Source organism: Schistocerca cancellata, chromosome 3 (assembly GCF_023864275.1).
Source record: "Schistocerca cancellata isolate TAMUIC-IGC-003103 chromosome 3, iqSchCanc2.1, whole genome shotgun sequence".
Classification (NCBI taxonomy): domain Eukaryota; kingdom Metazoa; phylum Arthropoda; class Insecta; order Orthoptera; family Acrididae; genus Schistocerca; species Schistocerca cancellata.
Genome location: NC_064628.1, coordinates 855,758,431 through 855,778,146, shown reverse-complemented (window position 1 = coordinate 855,778,146; position 19,716 = coordinate 855,758,431). Strand labels below are relative to the sequence as shown.

At 44.2% G+C, this 19,716-nt stretch overlaps 1 protein-coding gene across 1 annotated transcript in view; it reads left to right on the top strand.

Moving 5' to 3' along the window:
• Positions 1–19,716, top strand: part of LOC126176609 (solute carrier family 22 member 7-like) — a 726,639-nt gene that overhangs the window by 277,190 nt on the left and 429,733 nt on the right. The window lies entirely within an intron of this gene.

The following is a 19,716-nucleotide window of genomic DNA, read 5'->3' as shown; positions in this document are numbered from 1 at the left end:
ATTGTTTTTTGTCCTTGTTTTGACAATCACTCGACTTCCTTGATTCACACTAATGCCAAACAAAAACAAGTGGACCAATACGGCTGAAACTTGGTGTGCGCTCTTTCCAAAGATGCTACTAACTGCTACCCTGAGTGGCCTGGCGGTTCTAGGCGCTACAGTCTGGAACCGCGTGACCGCTACAATCGCAGATTCGTATCCTGACCGGGGCATGAATGTGTGTGATGTCCTTAGGTTAGTTAGGTTTAAGTAGTTCTAAGTTCTAGGGGACTCAGAAGTTAAGTCCCATAGTGCTCAGAGCCATTTGAACCATTTGCTACTAACTAAACATGACCTCGATACGCGCCGGTGGTGCCATCTCTCGGACTTTGCACGAACTTTTCAAACGCCCCTTGCATAATGACAAGTATTTCACAACAATATGTGATACATTCCGTTTTAAAGGTAGAACAAGTCAGCTCTTGAGAGTCAAACGAAGGTTGACAATTATCGGAACTGCAATTTTGGAGGAGTGGGGGATATATTATTTAAGCATAGTACAAGCGTATCATGTGCAAGAGTGAACAGTACCATCATCAGAGTGGGGAAAACCGATGATTTATCGAATGTCCGGCCATTTTCAGATTAGATTAAGGGATCCTACAACCACCAGGTCGTCCTCATTTCCATATGTCCACCATCTTAGATGTAAGTGACATGGCGTCTATGTAGACTGTCCTCATATCTCCAGGTCACTATCTGAGGTCGCCGTCTTGGATTGTAATATCATACGTACTGTCCTCGTATCTGCAGACCGTCATCTTGGATCACAATCTTGTATTCTCAGGCCATAGAGACTGCCCTTGTATCCTCAGTTCGTCAGCTTACATTGATTTCTTGGATTCTGACGTCATACAGACGTTTTGGTTTAGAATGTTACGATATATCGGCGAGGGGCTTTAAATTTCTATGAGCACTGTAAACATGTACCTCCAAACAAACATAATATTTACCATGTAACTTTGATTTACCATGGACTCTACCTCCGAAAATGACATATAAAATTCAAAATCCATCCCAACATATACATTTTGAACACATGTTAAAAACACTTTCGAGAACATAGTGTATACTTTTCACATAGGGAGAAACAACACTTGTACAAGAAAACCTGAAGGCACCCAATATGAGATGCCAGCCCAGAATCCACAAGACCGCCATTCCCATGAGGTGAATTGTAAATGATTGTGTACCTCCTACAAACCTACTAACAGTGCAGATGCAATCTCTGTTCATTCAGTATTATACATCTGAAAATTGTAGGACAAGAAAAATTGCTATTTAGCTAAAAATACAACAGATAATAAAGAAATCATGTACAACAATGTTGCTTTGCTTCGATTAAAAAGGTCTTTAAACTAACTGAAGAAAACCTGATGAAACACAAGCAGCTTCCTCAGGAACATGTGGATGAAACAATAACATTGTTACAGTTAATAATACAACAAAACTGTTTTGAATTCAATTAGGAGTACTACGGCCAAAGATGTTTACCTATGAGTTTATCTATTTCCGGGACACTAGCCAACATCTTCATGAATCATACCGAAAAACTAGTATTTGAAATTCTGTTAACAAAGAGAGGTTACAATGTCATCTACTGATACAAGTAGATGGATGACATAAAATACACTGAAGAGCCTAAGAAACTGGTACACTTGCCTAATATAGTGTAGGGCCCCCGCAAACACGCATAAGTGCCGCAACACAGCGTGGCATGGACTCGATTAATGTCTGGAATACTGCTGAAGAGAAATGACACCATGGGAGCAGGGCTATCCATAAATCCGTAAGAGTACCACAGGGTGGAGAGCTCTCCTGAACAGCACGTTGCAATGCATCCCAAATATGATCAATAATGTTCATGTCTAAGGAATTAGGTGGCCAGCGAAAATGTTTAAACTCCAAAGAGTGTTTCTGGAGCTACTCTGAGGCAATTCTGGACGTGTGGGGTGTCGCCTTGTCCTGCTGGAATTGCCCTAGTCCGTCGGAATGCGGAATGCATTATGGACAGTGTCACCTGTCAGAGTCGTATCACTCCAACTGCACACGTCCCACACCATTAAATGGACTCTGTCAGCTTGAACAGTCCCCTGCTGGCATGCAGGTACCATGGATTTATGATGTTGTCTCCATACCCATACACGTCCATCCGCTTGATACAATTAGAAACGAGACTCGTCCGACCAGGCAACAAGTTTGCAGTCATCAACAGTCCAATGTCGGTGTTCACTGGCCCAGGCAGACGTAAAGCTTTGTGTTGTGCAGTCATCAAGAGTACAGGAGTGGGACTTTGGCTCAGAAAGCCCATATCGATTAGGTTTCTTTGAATGATTCGGACGCTGACACGTACTGATGACCTAGCATTGAAATCTGTAGCAATTTGCGGAAGGGTTGCACTTCTTTCACGCTGAACGATTCTCTTCAGTCGGCGTTGCCCCCTCTCTTGCAGCATCTTCTTCCAGCAGCAGTGACGTCGGAGATTTGATGTTTTACTGGATTCCGATATTCACAATACACTCGTGGAATGACCGTACGGGAAAATCCCCACTACATCGGTATCTCGGAGATGCTGTGCCCCATCGCTCGTGCACCGACTATAACACCACGTTCAAAGTCACATAAATCTTGATAATCTGCCATTACAACAGCAGTAACCAATCTAACAATTGCGCCACTTCTTCTTCTTTTTCATTGTATTTAAATTCCCCATTGGGGCGGGCTGGCAGCAGCACATGAGCTGCTCTTCAGCCGAAAGACGTAGAACATACAATAGAAGAATTTAAAAATAACATAAAGGAGGAAATATGGTGGACATAGATATAAAAAAGGAGGAACATTATGGAAGACAATGGACAAAAAGGGGCGACTGTAAAATGGAGATAAGAACCGTAAAAAAGTAGCACACACAAAAAACCATACACTGGGACAATTAAAACAACACAAGGCGAAGTACGACCGGCGGATAAAAGTATCGACGGTCGATGTACAGGGGAACAGCACCAGACACTACACTGACATAGCACACAGATGTTGTTGTTGTTGTTGTTGTGGTCTTCAGTCCTGAGACTGGTTTGATGCAGCTCTCCATGCTACTCTATCCTGTGCAAGCTTCTTCATCTCCCAGTACTTACTGCAAACAACATCCTTCTGAATCTGGTTAGTGTATTCATCTCTTGGTCTCTCCCTACGATTTTTACCCTCCACGCTGCCCTTCAATGCTACATATGTGATCCCTTGATGCCTCAGAACATGTCTTACCAACCGGTCCCTTCTTCTTATCAAGTTGTGCCACAAACTCCTCTTCTCTCCAATTCTATTCAATACCTCCTCATTAGTTATGTGATCTACCCATCTAATCGTCAGCATTCTTCGGTGGCACCACATTTCGAAAGCTGCGATTCTCTTCTTGTCCAAACTACGAGAACTATCCACAAAGTACATTACGTTTTGGAATTAAAAATAAATAAAGTATTGAAATTTTATTGTTATATACAGATGGAAGCCACACTTAAATACTACTTTTCTACACAGTTGCCATTTAAATTAAGGCACTTATCGTAGCGAAGGACGAGCTTGGAAATTCCTTCGTCTTCTTGAAGATGAGCGTCGTCATCAAAACGCTGCATAGCCAACCACTTCTTCATTGCTGGGAATAAGTGGAAGTCGCTCGGTGCCAGGTCGGGACTGAACGGCGGATGAGGAAACAACTCCCACTTAAAAGATTCGAGAACTTCACGAGTGGCATTTGCTGTGTGGGCCCGGGCGTTGTCGTGAATCAGCAAGATCTTTGAGCCCATCTTTCCCCTGCGCTTGATTTGTATTGCTCTTCTGAGGTTGTGCAGAGTTTGGCAATACTTTTGAGAGTTTATTGTAGTGCCTCTTTCCAGGATATCCACAAAAATCACACCTTTTCTGTCCCAAAAGACAGTCGCCATCACCTTCCTTGCCGACATTGTCTGCATGCATTTCTTGGGTTTTGGTGGGGGGTTATGTGCCCCCACTGCATTGACTGCAATTTTGTCTCGCAGTTCACATGCTTCACCCATGTTTCGTCACCAGCAATGATGCAATCGAGTAATGAGTCGCCATCTTTCTCGTAAGCGTCCAAAAACGTTAAGGCTGCAGCCATTCGCTGATTTTTGTGAATCTCTGTCAAGATTTTTGGTATCCATCTTGCACAAAACTTGTAACCAAGCTTTCCGGTAATGATTTCGTGCAACAAACTTCGTGAAATTTGTGGAAAACTCATAGAGAGTTCCGTTATTGTGAAATTACGGATTTAACGGACCGCGGCATCGGCTTTTTCCACAAGTTCGGCAGTCACTATGCTGGGTCTTCCACTTCGGTCTTCGTCGTAAACGTTAGTTCGGCCATTTTTAAATTTTATGATCCATTGACGCACTCCAACTTCAGTGATTATGTTGCCCCCATACGCTTTACAAAACTGCCGATAGATTTCTATCGGTGCACAGTTTCTTGCAGTCAGAAACCTTATTACAGCACGGGCTTCACACTTCGCGGCATTTTCAATTAACGCTGACATTTCAAACTGTCACAGTAACTCAACAGAGTACAGCACGAACCTCTCACTAGCACGGCAGGATGTCGACTGAGCGGCGGAATGCCATGAAACCAAGATGACCACGCTAGCCCCGCCCCTAACGGACACAAACGAAAACGTAATGTACTTTGTGGATAGACGTCGTATTTATCGCCCATGTTTCACTTCCATACATGGCTACACTCCATACAAATACTTTCAGAAACGACTTCCTGACACTTAAATCTATACTCGATGTTAACAAATTCCTCTTCTTCAGAAACGCTTTCCTTGCCATTGCCAGTCTACATTTTATATCCTCTCTACTTCGTCCATCATCAGTTATTTTGATCCCCAAATAGAAAAACTCCTTTAGTACTTTAAGTGTCTCATTACCTAGTCTAGTTCCCTCAGCATCATCCGACTTAATTGGACTACATTCCATTATTTCCATTTTGCTTTTGTTGATGTTCATCTTATATCCTCTTTTCAAGACACTGTCCATTCCGTTCATCTGCTCTTCCAAGTCCTTTGCCGTCTGACATAATTACAATGACATCGGCGAACCTCAAAGTTTTTATTTCATCCCCATGGATTTTAATACCTACTCCGAATTTTTCTGTTGTTTCCTTTACTGCTTGCTCAATATACAGATTGAATAACATCGGAGAAAGGCTACAACCCTGTCTCACTCCCTTCCCAACCACTCCTTCCCTTTCAGGCCCCTCAACTCTTATAACTGCCATCTGGTTTCTGTACAAATCGTAAATAGCATTTCGCTCCCTGTATTTTACCCCTGCCACCTTCAGAATTTGAAAGAGAGGATTCCAGTCAACATTGTCAAAAGCTTTCTCTAAGTCTACAAATGCTAGAAACGTAGGTTTGCCTTTCCTTAATCTTTATTCTAAGATAAGTCGTAAGGTCAGTATTGCCTCATGAGTGCCAACATTTCTACGGAATCCAAACTGATCTTCCGCGAGGTCGGCTTCTACCAGTTTTTCCATTCGTCTGTAAAGAATTCGCGTTAGTATTTTGCAGGTGTGACTTATTAAATTGATAGTTCGGTAATTTTCACATGTGTCAACACCTGCTTTCTTTGGGATTGGAATTATTATACTCTTCTTGAAGTCTGCGGGTATTTCGCCTGTCTCATTCATCTTGCTGACCAGATGGTAGAGTTTTGTCAGGACTGGCTCTCCCAAGGACGTCAGTAGTTCTAATAGAATGTTGTCTACTCCCGGGGCCTTGTTTCGACTCAGGTCTTTCAGTGCTCTGTCAAACTCTTCACGCAGTATCGTATATCCCATTTCATCTTCATCTACATCCTCTTCCATTTTCATAATATTGTCCTCAAGTACATCACCCTTGTATAGACCCTCTATATACTCCTTCCACCTTTCTGTTTTCCCTTCTTTGCTTCGAACTGGGTTTCCATCTGAGATCTTTATATTCATACAAGTGGCTCTATTTTCTCCAAAGGTCTCTTTAATTTTCCTGTAGGCAGTGTCTATCTTACCCCTAGTGAGATAAGCCTCTACATCCTTACATTTGTCCTCTAGCCATCCCTGCTTAGCCATTTTGCACTTCCTGTCGATCTCATTTTTGAGACATTTGTATTCCTTTTTGCCTGCTTCATTTACTGCATTTTTATATTTTCTCCTTTCATAAATTCTATATTTCTTCTGTTACCAAAGGATTTCTACTAGTCCTCGTCGTCCTGCAGTCGAGAAGGCGAAGCGCATCTGGTCTGGTAATTGTCTGTCCGAGTCCGAGATCCCAAGTGAGCCTTTTTCCTTCGCTTCAATTGGTCGAGGGTTGCGAGCAATGCTAGCCAAAGCGTCCGTCTTAAAGCAACCCTTACTGCGAGAACCGAGCTTGGCCCAGCACCTGGCGCAAGAACGGTAAACTGGCTGCAAGAGCGGTCTCACCACAAACAGTAGACTTCAGGCACAGGAATTACTAAAGAATAGACATTCTGCTTAATAGATCATATTCCCTCCAAACCGGTGGCGACCTGCGCAACATATACCTTCTTGTAGTTCCACAGACGGATTTTGAATATGTATTTCAAATGAATTTGTGTAAGTTGATAAACCCGGCATCGCCTGTGTTTCCGTTTTACCAGTTTTCTGTTAGAAACGGAAACAAATGGTGAACTGTGTTTGCAGTGTAATGTCGAAAAACTTTCATTTCCATGTATTTGTGAAAACACTTGAAAGTATGATACAGCCGTACAAAGAAATACGCATAATGTATAAATGTGTACGTACAGCTGCTTCGCATGTGTACAATACGATTTTGTAAGCGTCTCTATGGCAACGTCACTTCATAGCTCTATACCAAGATATTGTTTCCCCTACAACCGTTTGCGCTTCGTATTTAAAAGCTGTCAAAAGCGTGACTCGACTCGATTGTAGGAGTATCTTAGTTGTAAAGAATAAATGTACACTACTGGCCATTACAATTGCTACTCCAAGAAGAAATGCAGATGATAAACGGATATTCACTAGACAAATATATTGTGCTAGAACTGACATGTGATTACATTTTCACACAGTTTGGGAGCATAGATCCTGAGAAATCAGTACCCAGAACAACCACCTCTGGCCGTAACAACGGCCTTGGTATGCCTGGGCACTGAGACAAACAGAGCTTGGATGGCGTGTACAGGTACAGCTGTTCATGCACCTACAACACGATACCACAGTTCATCATAAGTAGTGACTGGCGTATTGTGACGAGACAGTTGCTCGGCCACCATCGACCAGACGTTTTCAATTGGTGAGAGAACTAGAGAATGTGCTGGGCAGGGAAGCAGTCGAACATTTTCTGTATCCAGAAAGGCATGTACAGGACCTGTAACATGCGGTCGTGCATTATCCTGCTGAAATATTGGGTCTCGCTGGGTTCAAATGAAGGGTAGAACCACGGGCCGTAACACATCTGAAATGTTACGTCCACTGTTGAAAGTGCCGTCAATGAGAACAAGAGGCGACCGAGACGTGTAACCAGTGGCACCCCATACCATCACGCCGGGTGGTACGCCAGTCTGCCGATGACGAATACACGCATCCAATGTGCGTTCACTGTGATATCGCCGAACACGGATGCGACCATCATGATGCTGTAAACAGAACCTGGATTCATCCGAAAAAATGACGTTTTGCCTTTCGTGCACCCAGGTTCGTCGTTGAGTACACCATCACAGGCGCTCCTGTCTGTGGTGCAGCGTCAAGGGTAACCGCAGCCATGGCCTCCGAGCTGATAGTCCATGCGGCTGCAAACGTCGTCGAGCTGTTCGTGCAGATGGTTGTTGTCTTGCAAACGTCCCCATCTGTTGACTCAGGGACCGAGACGTGGCTGCACGATCCATTATAGCCATGCGGATAAGATGCCTGTCATCTCAACTGCTAGTGATACGAGGCCGTTGGGATCAAGCACAGCTCCTGCACCCACCGATTCCATATTCTGATAACAGTCACTGGATCTCGACCAACTCGAGCAGCCATGTCGCGATACGATAAACCGCAATCGCGATAGGCTACAATCCGATCTTTATGAAAGTCGGAAACTTGACGGTACGCATTTCTCCACCTTACACGAGGCATCACAACAACGTTTCATCAGGCAACTCCGGTCAACTGCTGTTTATGTATGAGAAATCGGTTGGAAACTTTCCTCATGTCAGCACGTTGTATGTGTCGCCACCGGTGCCAATCTTGTGTCAATGCTCTGAAAAGCTAATCATTTGCATATCACACCTTCTTCTTCCTGTCGATTAAATTTCGCGTCTATAGCACGTCATCTTAGTAGTGTACCAATTTTAATGGTCAGTAGTGTATTAATACTCCGTGAATGATGCGACATTTTCACACATCTCATTGTTTATGAAGTCATAACTCTTGAACTGCAGTAGGTAGGTGGCTGCTATTGCGAGAGCAACTGTTGCCTGACAATAACGGATATGTGTATCAAGTATGGTTGATATTGGTCCTGTGATTCAGGAAGAGACATTGAACATACATACGGAGACACACCCACACACATGCCCACATATACCCATTTTTGTAATACACTGAGGTGACAAAAGTTGTCGGACAGCGATATGCAGATGGTAGTAGCATCGCATACACAAGGCACGGTATAAAAGGGCGATGGGCTGGTGGAGCTGTCATCTGCACTCACGTGATTCATGTGCAAAGGTCTGCAGTGAGGTTACGGACGCACGGCGTGAACGTGGGGTGGAAGTTGGAGCTGGAAGCATGGTAGACGCAGTTTCGGAAATCGTTTGGAAATTCCATATTCCGAGATCCACAGTGTTAAGGATGTGTCAGAATACCTAATTCCAGGCATTATTTCTCACCACGTAAAACGCAGTTCCGATGGCATTCTCTTAACGAACTAGAGTAGTGGCGTCTGAGTACGGTTTTCAGTGTTAACAGACCAATAGCTCCGCACGAAATAACTACGGAAGTCAATGTGGACGTACGACGAATGTATCCGTTAGCACAGTGCGGCGAAATTTGCCGTTAAAGGTCTTTGGCAGCAGACGACCGACGCGAGTACCTGTGCTAACAGCGCGACATCGCCTGGAGCGCCTCTCCTGGGCTCGTGACCATATCGGTGGAACCCAAGACAACTGGACTATCGTAGTCTGATCAGATGAATCCCGATTTCAGCTAGTAGGAGGTGATGGTAGACCCCACGAAATCAAGGACCCAGGTTGCCAGCAAGGCGTTCTGGAAGCTGACAATGGCTCCATAGTGGTATGGGCTGTGTCTGGGTCCTCTTGTCCAACTGAACCGATCAATGACTGAAAATGCTTACGTTCGGCTACTTGTAGACTGTCTGCAGCAATTCATGAACTACATGTTGCCAAATAATGGTACACCATATCATAGGCTCACAATCGCAAAGATTAACACAGTGGACTCGCTTTCGGGAGGATGACGGTTCATACCCGCGTCTGGCAATCCTGATTCAGGTTTCCCGTGATTTCCCTAAATCGCGCCGGCCGATGTGGCCGCGCGCTTCTAGGCGCTTCAGTCTGGGACCGCGTGACCGCTACGGTCGCAGGTTCGAATCCTGCCTCGGGCATGGAAGTGTGTCATATCCTTAGGTTAGTTAGGTTTAAGTAGTTCTAAGTTCTAGGGGACTGATGACCACAGATGTTAAGTCCCGTAGTGCTCAGAGTCATTTAGAAACTAAATCGCTTCAGGCAAATGCCGCGATGGTTTCTTTGGAACGGCATGGCCGATGTCCTTCGCCACCCTTCCCTAATGTGTCTGTAATGACCCCGTTGTCGATGCGACGTTTACCAGTAATCTTATCCTCCGAGGCCAAAATCGTTCGCGATTGGTTTCAAGAACATTCTGGACGATGCAAGCTAATGATTTGGCCACCCATATCGCCCCACGTGAATCTCATCGATCATTTATGGGACATAGTCGAGAGGTCAGTTCGTGCACGAAATCCTGCAGCGGGAGAGATTTTCGCAGTTTTCAACGGCAATGGAAACAGCGCGGGTCAATACTTTTGCAAAGGTCTTCCAACAGCGAGTAGCTGAGTGTGTGCCACGTCGAGATGCTGCACTACGCCGGGCAAGAGGATATCCGACGCGATATTAGGAGGTTTTCAGTGACTTTTGTCACCACAGTGTATACTGATCAGTCTTTACTGATACGCCCTTAAACCCGCTGGGCAAAACAGGTAATAGGGTTGTGGACAGGGCCAAGGGTTGGGGTCAGTTTCTGCTTCTAATTGTCATTTATTGTCATTTAGCAACTCTTTCACGGCTGAAGGCCTCCAACAATAAATCTTAACAAGATAAAAATCCAATTAAGATAGCAATAAAATAATTTAAAAAACAACATACGCAAAGTGCAATACAAATGGATGAGGGCAACAATTAATTTCCAAAATTTTAGAATATATTACCATAGACCTTTAAAGGCAGAAGGCCAACAAGAAACCTTAAAAAATGAAAAATTCAATTAAGATAGCAATAAAATACAAATGCCCGTGGGCCACAATTAAATTTCAAAATTTCAGAATATATTACCATAGACCTTTAAAGGCAGAAGTCCAGCATTTTTAACAACAAGAGATCTTAAAAATCAACAAGATAGAAAATCCGATTAACGTAGCAATAAAATAATTCAAAGAATCAGCATATGCAAGGTGCAATACCAGTGGCTGAGGGCCACAATCAAACTTCAAAATTTCAAAATATATTACCATAATCTTCAAAGGCAGAAGGCCGCAGTGTTTAAGCTTGAAAGGTACATTTAAAATTAATTTTGCAAAATTTTAAGAAACAAACAATAACCATAAGCCCAAAATTTAAAATAGCTGACAAGAGATAATTAAAACCTGGTGGCACTCAGAAGCCCTCCAGGGAGGTCGGTCTGCCCTCTTTCACATAGGTGAGACAGGTGGTGAGCCCACCTATACTTGATCCGTCGGAACCCAGCTAGGGTGCAGCCACGGACCGACCGACACAACAACTTGCTTCCCGTCTATCAGTACATGAGAACCCCAACCGGCAATGTTACAAACGTGAAGTATGTATTAGCTGTCAAAATTGCACACCATGTTGAACAGCGACAATAGGGAGGAAAGAACGCTGCCCGAAATTACGTTAGTGGCCAAAGCAGGTAACCGGAACCCTAACGGCCACTAGGCAGAAAATTCCGTTGGAACACTTGAATTTGAAACACAGTAATAGCTAACTCGCTCAAAAGAACACTGCCTGAATTTACGTCAGTGCCCAGGGCTGGTAACCAGAACACTAACGGCCACAAAACAGAAAATTCCATGGTGCACTCATATCGTAGTCGACCAAAATAGTTCATTGCTCCAGATGGTGGCTAAATCTCAGCAGTAGAACCACTCAGTGCTACTCACCGGAAAACCTCAGCGAACCACTAAAGCGAACCACCACAACATGAGCAGACGTTGCTTAGGTAGTTGAGACCACTACTCTACTTTGACGTCCTAGGTCGATGAACCACGAAGCTCGTAGCGATCGCACAGCTCCACACACGCTCCAACACTGCACAGGGGCTGCCAGCGGCCCCAGCCGACTGCAACACGCGGAGAACTTCCCTCGTTCGCAACAATCGACCGACTCCCTCGAGACCCCCTTGCCGGAAACTGTATGCACCAAACCAAAGATGGTACATGGCGCAAATATCGATACACATTACTGCTGCCACACGTAGAGGGAAGAAGAACTACGATGTAACCGCGACAAGAGGGGGAAATCAAACACAGATAGACAGCGAACTTCACGAAAACGCATAGTTGGGAGAGATCGGGGCTCATTTACCTTACGGGTACAGAAACGACAGTCGTAACAGTTTCTTTCCTCGATATCTAGGTAAATACGCGTTTGCAGACCCATATACGCCGATGAAAAATGCTCAGCTGCAAATTATCTACTGATCCCGTCGTTTTTCAATCCACTTTGCATCATGAAGTGTTATATTTCTCAAAATCTGAGGATGCTGAACGAAAATATATTACAGTCTTCGTCTGTACACAAATGACTTGTCTTACAGTAGACGAATTGGTCGGCCGTGTCTGGTTACGTTACTCGGTTTACAGTGGTATCCTCGATTTGTTTTTTACTGCGTTCGTTGTTTCTCGTAACATTTTTTAAGTTGTTGCAGTGAAGTAGGAAATTCACAGCAGATTACACAATACGAAGACATTATTTGTGATGATAAGCTCACCGGACAAGATACTGGCCACCCTGCAGAAATCATTACAAACATAATCGAATACCGTATAATTCCGCCCTTGGACTTGATAACCGCCTTTATTCGGTTGGGATACGTGTCCACAAGTTTGTGCAGGTCCGTCACAGCCGACTTAAGTCACTCGCCGTGGATCTGAGGACGCAGTTCCAATAAACTGCAGAGATGCTCTACCACTGTTCCAACCTATCCCACACATATACTGTGGCATTCAAGTCGGATGATGTTGCACGTCAGTCGAGAAGTAATATAGTGAGTAGTGGGGACGGTGTTCATAAAACCAGTCACATATTCCTCAAATCCTTTGAACTTTTTTCTGTTGTAAATACGTAACATTTGTACTGTCGTCTTTGTGTGGCTGTGTGGCCGACTCCAAATATACATTGTATGCAATTCCCGTTGCTATGTTCTCTCGCTAACAGGTGCGGGTGGACATTTATTATCTGACTGCAGCGATTCCTGTCGGACTGAAAAGCGGTTTTGATTCACAAGCCGTGATCCGCGTCTCCGGTCCCTCCAGTCCAGATATTTTTTCGGTCACAGTTCTTATGTCGTGTTTCATCGCCACATATGCTAAACTTCTCCCTCTAGTCACGTCAACAGTTCGCAGCGGAACACGAGTGCCCTTTTCTGCCACTCGGTAACGTCCTTACTTTCATTCACATTTATGTCCAATGTCCGCTAGAAACATAAATGTCCCACTGGATGTTATTTCACTGAGCTCACGCTGAGGTAGTTAGCGCACAGTTCAGCGCATGACTCGATCGCTGCGCCATCTGTAAAGAGTTAAGGATCCTACTGCGCGTGCGCACAGGGGTGACAACTTTTTTAACCAGTGAGCTTATCACACCTACGTGAGCCGATGACACGACTACCAAAAACTTTTGTGGGTTTTGTTATTGTTCTGAGTTGTGTATGGGCTTATCGATCTCTGTATAGTCCAGTTTCGGAGGTGGTTAACACCACTGTTTGGAGGCAGCTTGAATCTAGCACTGCAAGGTATTGGAATTCCGTTATGATGAGTACAGGCGTAACATACAAACATAATATACTCTTTGCGTGACATTCACACCTGTGGCTAATTCCATGATTAATAAATCCGCTCCATTTGCTCTTGATGAATCCTTTATTTCGATGAAATAATTGACACGACCCAGCTTTCAGGATACAAATTCCATCTTCAGGTTGTAACGTCACAACAGGTTTCGTTACATTGTTAAAATGAGTGTTATGTTGCTATCAGCTGATAGACAGTATCAGCGTAAATTCAGTTACTTTACATAATTAATGAACAGTGAAATAATCTCAGCCCCAAATTACATGCATGTAGAAACAATTATAGATCAAAGTCTTTTATTCTCATTACAATATGCACGTCCTGTGTCCCTATTTACATTTTCCCACCTCTCCTTAAAGTACGTGGTCAGGTGTGAATGTTTTGAGTGTGGTAGCAGACAAACCAGAGATACAGTGGGTCTTAGAATCTTCCACCAACTTTAACACAGTCAGTGGAAGGCAAAGAGCAGGAACAGGATGGTTAGACCAGAGGTGCAAAGTCTTAAAAAAACGTTTTCTTACCAGAGGTTGGTCATGGGCCTCCCCCACCACCTCGCGCTGCTCGGGAGAAAGAGCCACGCAACGGTTACGAGGAGTTTTTTGGGAGACAGCAAGCGACCAGACGTTCCTTCAGAACGCTGCGTCGAAATCAGGACAAAGGTATTTGAATGTTTAAATATGTTTAATGTTAACAATTTATTTATCAGAGGCTTTTTCGCGATTGATTAATTAAGAACCATTTATTGATTTTTGTTCAATTTATCCGATATAAGAATAATCTTCTCCGTTCGAGATTTCCGTTACGAACCGCCACGTGGTGCATAGTTTCAAACTGCAACCGCCGAGAAAGCTAATAGAGGGAGTTGCAGCCAGTTTTTGCGATTGCTGATCATTTATGCTAGCGTGTGTCGATGTTTAACAACTTATTGAAAATTTTGTGAGGAGTGTAGCTTTTCTAAGATGAATCGTTTCGTATTCAAGCACTTCGCGCTGTAGATACCAGCCACGAGTCCTGCTCGGTGCCGGCCACTGTACATAGAAAATCTGCATAGAGAAATAGTTACGATATTTGCATTTCAGTGATAACTTTAGTGCACGTGCATGTATCAGCATATTAGTAGTGACCACGTGCTCTCCAAGATTTTCCTTCCTCCCACAGGACGATGCAAATCAAAGGCAACACGACTTGTAATTGAAAGGAGAAATAATCTATGTGCATAGTTAAATAATCTTTGTCCATAGTTAAATGAAAATTCAAAGCAGAATTAGTGAAATGTGTATTCAGAAGATCGTTAAGAAGTAACTTCGTAAATTTGTCTAATGTTGGTTAAAATAAAATGAACTTTCTTTTTCGAAGTAATTTCCGTTCTAGGCTTGCTCATTTAAACCATATCTAAGAAAAGAGAATCATATCAGTGACGCCACCGCTTTACCAAAATTATTGGCACAAGACTAGATTCGTGCAGGATGTAGTTTTCTCTGACCATCCCAAAAATTACCATTGCGTTACCCGTTGCGACTTCAAATTCAATCGATAAGATTGTATTCTGAACTATGATGAGCCTAAACATAAATTCTAAAGAGGGCAGAATGGTCAGGGAGGGTCACGCTGCCGAGAGAGAAAAAGTGTGCATAAGATCCTTCCCCACAGCAGGCTTATATAAAAATGAATAAAAGTAATCCCTGCTGATAAAATTAAGCAAACTCCCTTCTCAGTCTGCCACAGACAGGGAGAATTAACGACACTTACGATCTAAATAGCAGTCGTTGGGAGCTTGCAAGGCGCTACAAAAAAGGAACAAGGAAAACTAAGTGGCAACCTTCATCAAGTTAATTAATATTAAAGGAACCCATACAAATATGCAAATCAAGTTACACCTTGACTGCATACGAGAAAGTCGCAGTAGTCATGTAACAAAATCAGGAAATATCAAGTAGCATGCGAGAACCCGCGCAGGTGAGGCGTGAGAAAGTTCTCTCAGTCAACCAGTACCACAATGGGTAAACGGACCCTAACTGAAACATGATATGAATGGAACAGGAAATAATAACACAGTGCCAGAATAACGTAATCTATGAACCAACAGTGAACAACAACATATGTGGTATGGGCTTAAGAAATGAACGTGAAGGCAATAGAAGCCATAGAATACCAATTTGTGAACCTCAAAAGTAGGTTACCACCATAAGTGCCCAGTCCGGCGCATACTGTGGAAGCCCAGCAGGACCGGCCTGCAGGCAATGCAACTCCTGGGAGAGTGGCCGCCAACGGAACTAATACCAGTGGTAGGAGGGAAGACTGGAGATCGTGGAGGTTGCGTGGGATTTCAGCTGTATGGCGTCGGATACTGTTTTCAAAACTTGGTTCCAGTTTTCTTTTAATAGGTTGTACGTAATATATTGTTCCTCAGCTTAGAACCACATAAAAGAGTTGTCCAGTACAACTGGAGCAGATATGTTCGTCAAGAAAAATAACAAAGTATAAGTACACTCATGCTCATAAATTAAGGATAATACTGATACATGGTGAAACAACGCTCTGGTGGGAGGTTTGCGGGATTAAATCACCTCGGGGTATGACCATACAGTGCATTTGACCTGCGGTAGTCGCACGGTGACGCTGGCAGCACTCCACATACGCAGAGGTGTGCTGGTGCATGCCAGAGTACGGTGCAGCGAGTAAGTGTGCAGACGTTTTCAGACGTGCTAATGGTGACTATGTGCACAAAACGGCTCAAAGAATACATATTGATGACGTTATAAGGGTTAGAATACTAGGGCGACTGGAGGCTGGTCAAACACAGCAGGTCGTAACACGGGCCCTCTGTTTGCCACAAAGTGTGATCTCGAGATTATGGCAACTATTCCAACAGACAGGAAACGTGTCCGGGGGCTTCAGTATGGGACGTCCACAGTGTACAACACCACAAGAAGATCGATATCTCACCATCAGTGCCCGCAGACGGCCACGGAGTACTGCACGTGGCCTTGCTCGGGACCTTACCGCAGCCACTGGAACAGTTGTCTCCAGACACACAGTCTACAGAAGACTGAACAGACATGGTTTATTCTCCTGGAGACCTGCAAGGCGCATTCCACTGACCCCTGGTCACAGGAGAGCCCATAAAGCCTAGTGTCAAGAACACAGTACATGGTCATTGGGACAATGGTCCCAAGTTATGTTCACGGACGAGTCCAGGTATAGTCTGAACAGTGATTATCGCCGGGTTTTCATCTTACATGAACCAGGAACCAGATACCAACCCCGTAATGTCCTTGAAATGGACCTGTATGGAGGTCGTGGTTTGATGGTGTGGGGTGGAATTATGGACTGATGCACATACACCCTTGCATTTCTTTGACAGAGGAACTGTAACAGGTCAGGTGTATCGGGCGTCATTTTGCACCAGTATGTCTACCTTTTCAGGCGTGCAGTGGGTCTCACCTTCCCCCTGATGGATGATAATGCACAGCCCCACCGAGCTGCCATCGTGGAGGAGTACTCTGAAACAGAAGATATCAGGCGAATGGAGTGGCCAGCCTGTTCTCCAGACCTGAACCCCATCGAGCACGTCTGAGATGCTCTCGGTCGACGTATCGCTGCACGTCTTCAAACGCCTACGACACTTCAGGATCTCCGACAGGCACTGGTGTAAGAATGGGGCTGTACCCCAGCAGCTGCTCGACCACCTGATCCAGAGTATGCTAACCCGTTGTGCGGCCTGTGTACATGTGCATGCTGATCATATCCCATACTGATGTCGGGGTATATGCGCAAGAAACAGTAGCGTTTTGTAGCACATGTGTTTCGGGACGGGTTTTCTCAACTTATCACCAATACCGTGGACTTACAGATCTGTGTCGGTGTGTTCGCTAAGTGCCTATGCTATCAATGCCAGTTTTGTGAAGTGTCACCTTGTGTGGCACCACATTCTGCAATTATCCTTAATTTATGAGCATGAGTATACTTTACAACGTACTTTATCTGCAACACACGAAAGCCAGGGGGATAAAACAAGTCCTTATGCAACAATGCATTTAAACTTTCGAAAAGTAAAGCCTTATTATGACGCAAAAGCTAGTTCTATTGTAAAAACCGCAACGTACTTTGCTTCCAGCGCTGTTATGTGTTATACATTGATTAAGAAAGTCTCTGGCATTCCAAAATAATTTACCAAAATTTGAATCCAAGTCAGATCATTCTGAAGTCTTGCTAGTACGGGCAACTGTACCACATTCTGCAGTGGAAGTTTCCAGGAAGTTGAGAATTTAATTTTTCAGAATATTTAGGAGTCTGATAATCGGAATCAGAAAACATGACAAAACTACGAGTGAACCATGCCAGTAATGTGAATCTAGTGCCTGGAATGTTTGTATGATTACAGTCCATAACGTCATGACTTAGAGTGAACCTAAACTTGTAATGACTGTACAGCTAGATTATGTTCAATATTTCTTCTATACTGCTGAGAAGCTCTAGCCCCAAATTCTGGGTTCGAGCCCTAGTCTGGCACGTCCTTTTGATCTGAAGGGAGGTTTCAATATACACTGTCTGTTCAATGATATCCGGACGCACCCATGTAACGCAAATTGACTACTAGACACCACAAGAGCTGGACTCGCCATGAAGAACTGAGGTGGATGGTTCAAATGGCTCTGAGCCATATGGGAACATCTGAGGTCATCAGTCCCCTAGAACTTAGAACTACTTAAACCAACTAACCTCAAGACATCACACACATCCATTCCTGAGGAACGATTCGAACCTGCGACCGCAGCGGTCGCGCGGTTCCAGACTGAAGCGCCTAGAACCGTTCGGCCACACCGCCCGGCTGAACTGAGGTGGAGAGTACAGTCCAGTTGACAGAGAAACAGCAGACCTAACAGCAGAATCCATCAATCAGGAGAGCTCAGTGACTTCGAACATAAACTAGCCATTGGATGCCACCGGAGTGAGGAACCCATCAGGGACATTTCAACTTACATAAAGTTGCTCCAGACGGCTGACATTAATGCGATTCTGAATAGGAGACCTGAAGCAACAACTACAGCTAAACCAAATCGAGTTAGACCTCATATACTGACGAAGAGGGACTGCCAAGCATTGCTGATGGTGGCTGTAAAACAACGCATAAAGTGAGCAGAAGGGATCACTCGTGACTTCCAAACAGCTACCAACAGGCCGGGAAACGCTATGATTATGCAAGGTGTTACAAAACAGAGTTGTTACAAAACAGATTTTTGTACTTCCAAAGGAAGGAAATGTAGTAGGTGAATACGTAATGGGGGTAGGGAATGAAAGAGGATACCGCCTGGTAGAATTTTGCACAGAGCATAACTTAATCATAGCTAACACTTGGGTCAAGGATCGTAAAAGAAGGCTGCATACAGGGAAGAAGCTTGGAGACACTGACAGGTTTCAGATAGATTATATAATGGTCAGACAGAGATGTAGGAACCAGGATTGAAATTGTAAGACATTTCCAGGGGCAGATGTGGACTCTGACCACAATCTATTGGTTATGAACTGTAGATTAAAACTAAAGAAACTGAAAAAAACGTGGGAATTTAAGGAGATGGGACCTGGATAAACTGGTTATACCAGAGGCTGTACAGAGTTTGAGGGAGAGCATAAGGGAACAACCGACAAGAATGGGGGGAAAAATACAGTATAAGAAGACTGGGAAGATTTGAGAGATGAAATAGTGAAGATAGCAGAGGATCAAGTAGGTAAAATTACGAGGGCTAATAGAAATCCTTGGGTAACAGAAGAGATACTGGATTTAATTGATGAAAGGAGAATATACAAAAATGCAGTAAATGAAGCAGGCAAAAAGGAATACAAACGTCTCAAAAATGAGATCGACAGGAAGTGCAAAATAGCTAAGCAGGGATGGCTAGAGGACAAATGTCAGGATGTGGAGGCGTATTTCACTAGGGGTAAGATACACTCCTGGAAATTGAAATAAGAACACCGTGAATTCATTGTCCCAGGAAGGGGAAACTTTATTGACACATTCCTGGGGTCAGATACATCACATGATCACACTGACAGAACCACAGGCACATAGACACAGGCAACAGAGCATGCACAACGTCGCCACTAGTACAGTGTATATCCACCTTTCGCAGCAATGCAGGCTGCTATTCTCCCATGGAGACGATCGTAGAGATGCTGGATGTAGTCCTGTGGAACGGCTTGCCATGCCATTTCCACCTGGCGCCTCAGTTGGACCAGCGTTCGTGCTGGACGTGCAGACCGCGTGAGACGACGCTTCATCCAGTCCCAAACATGCTCAATGGGGGACAGATCCGGAG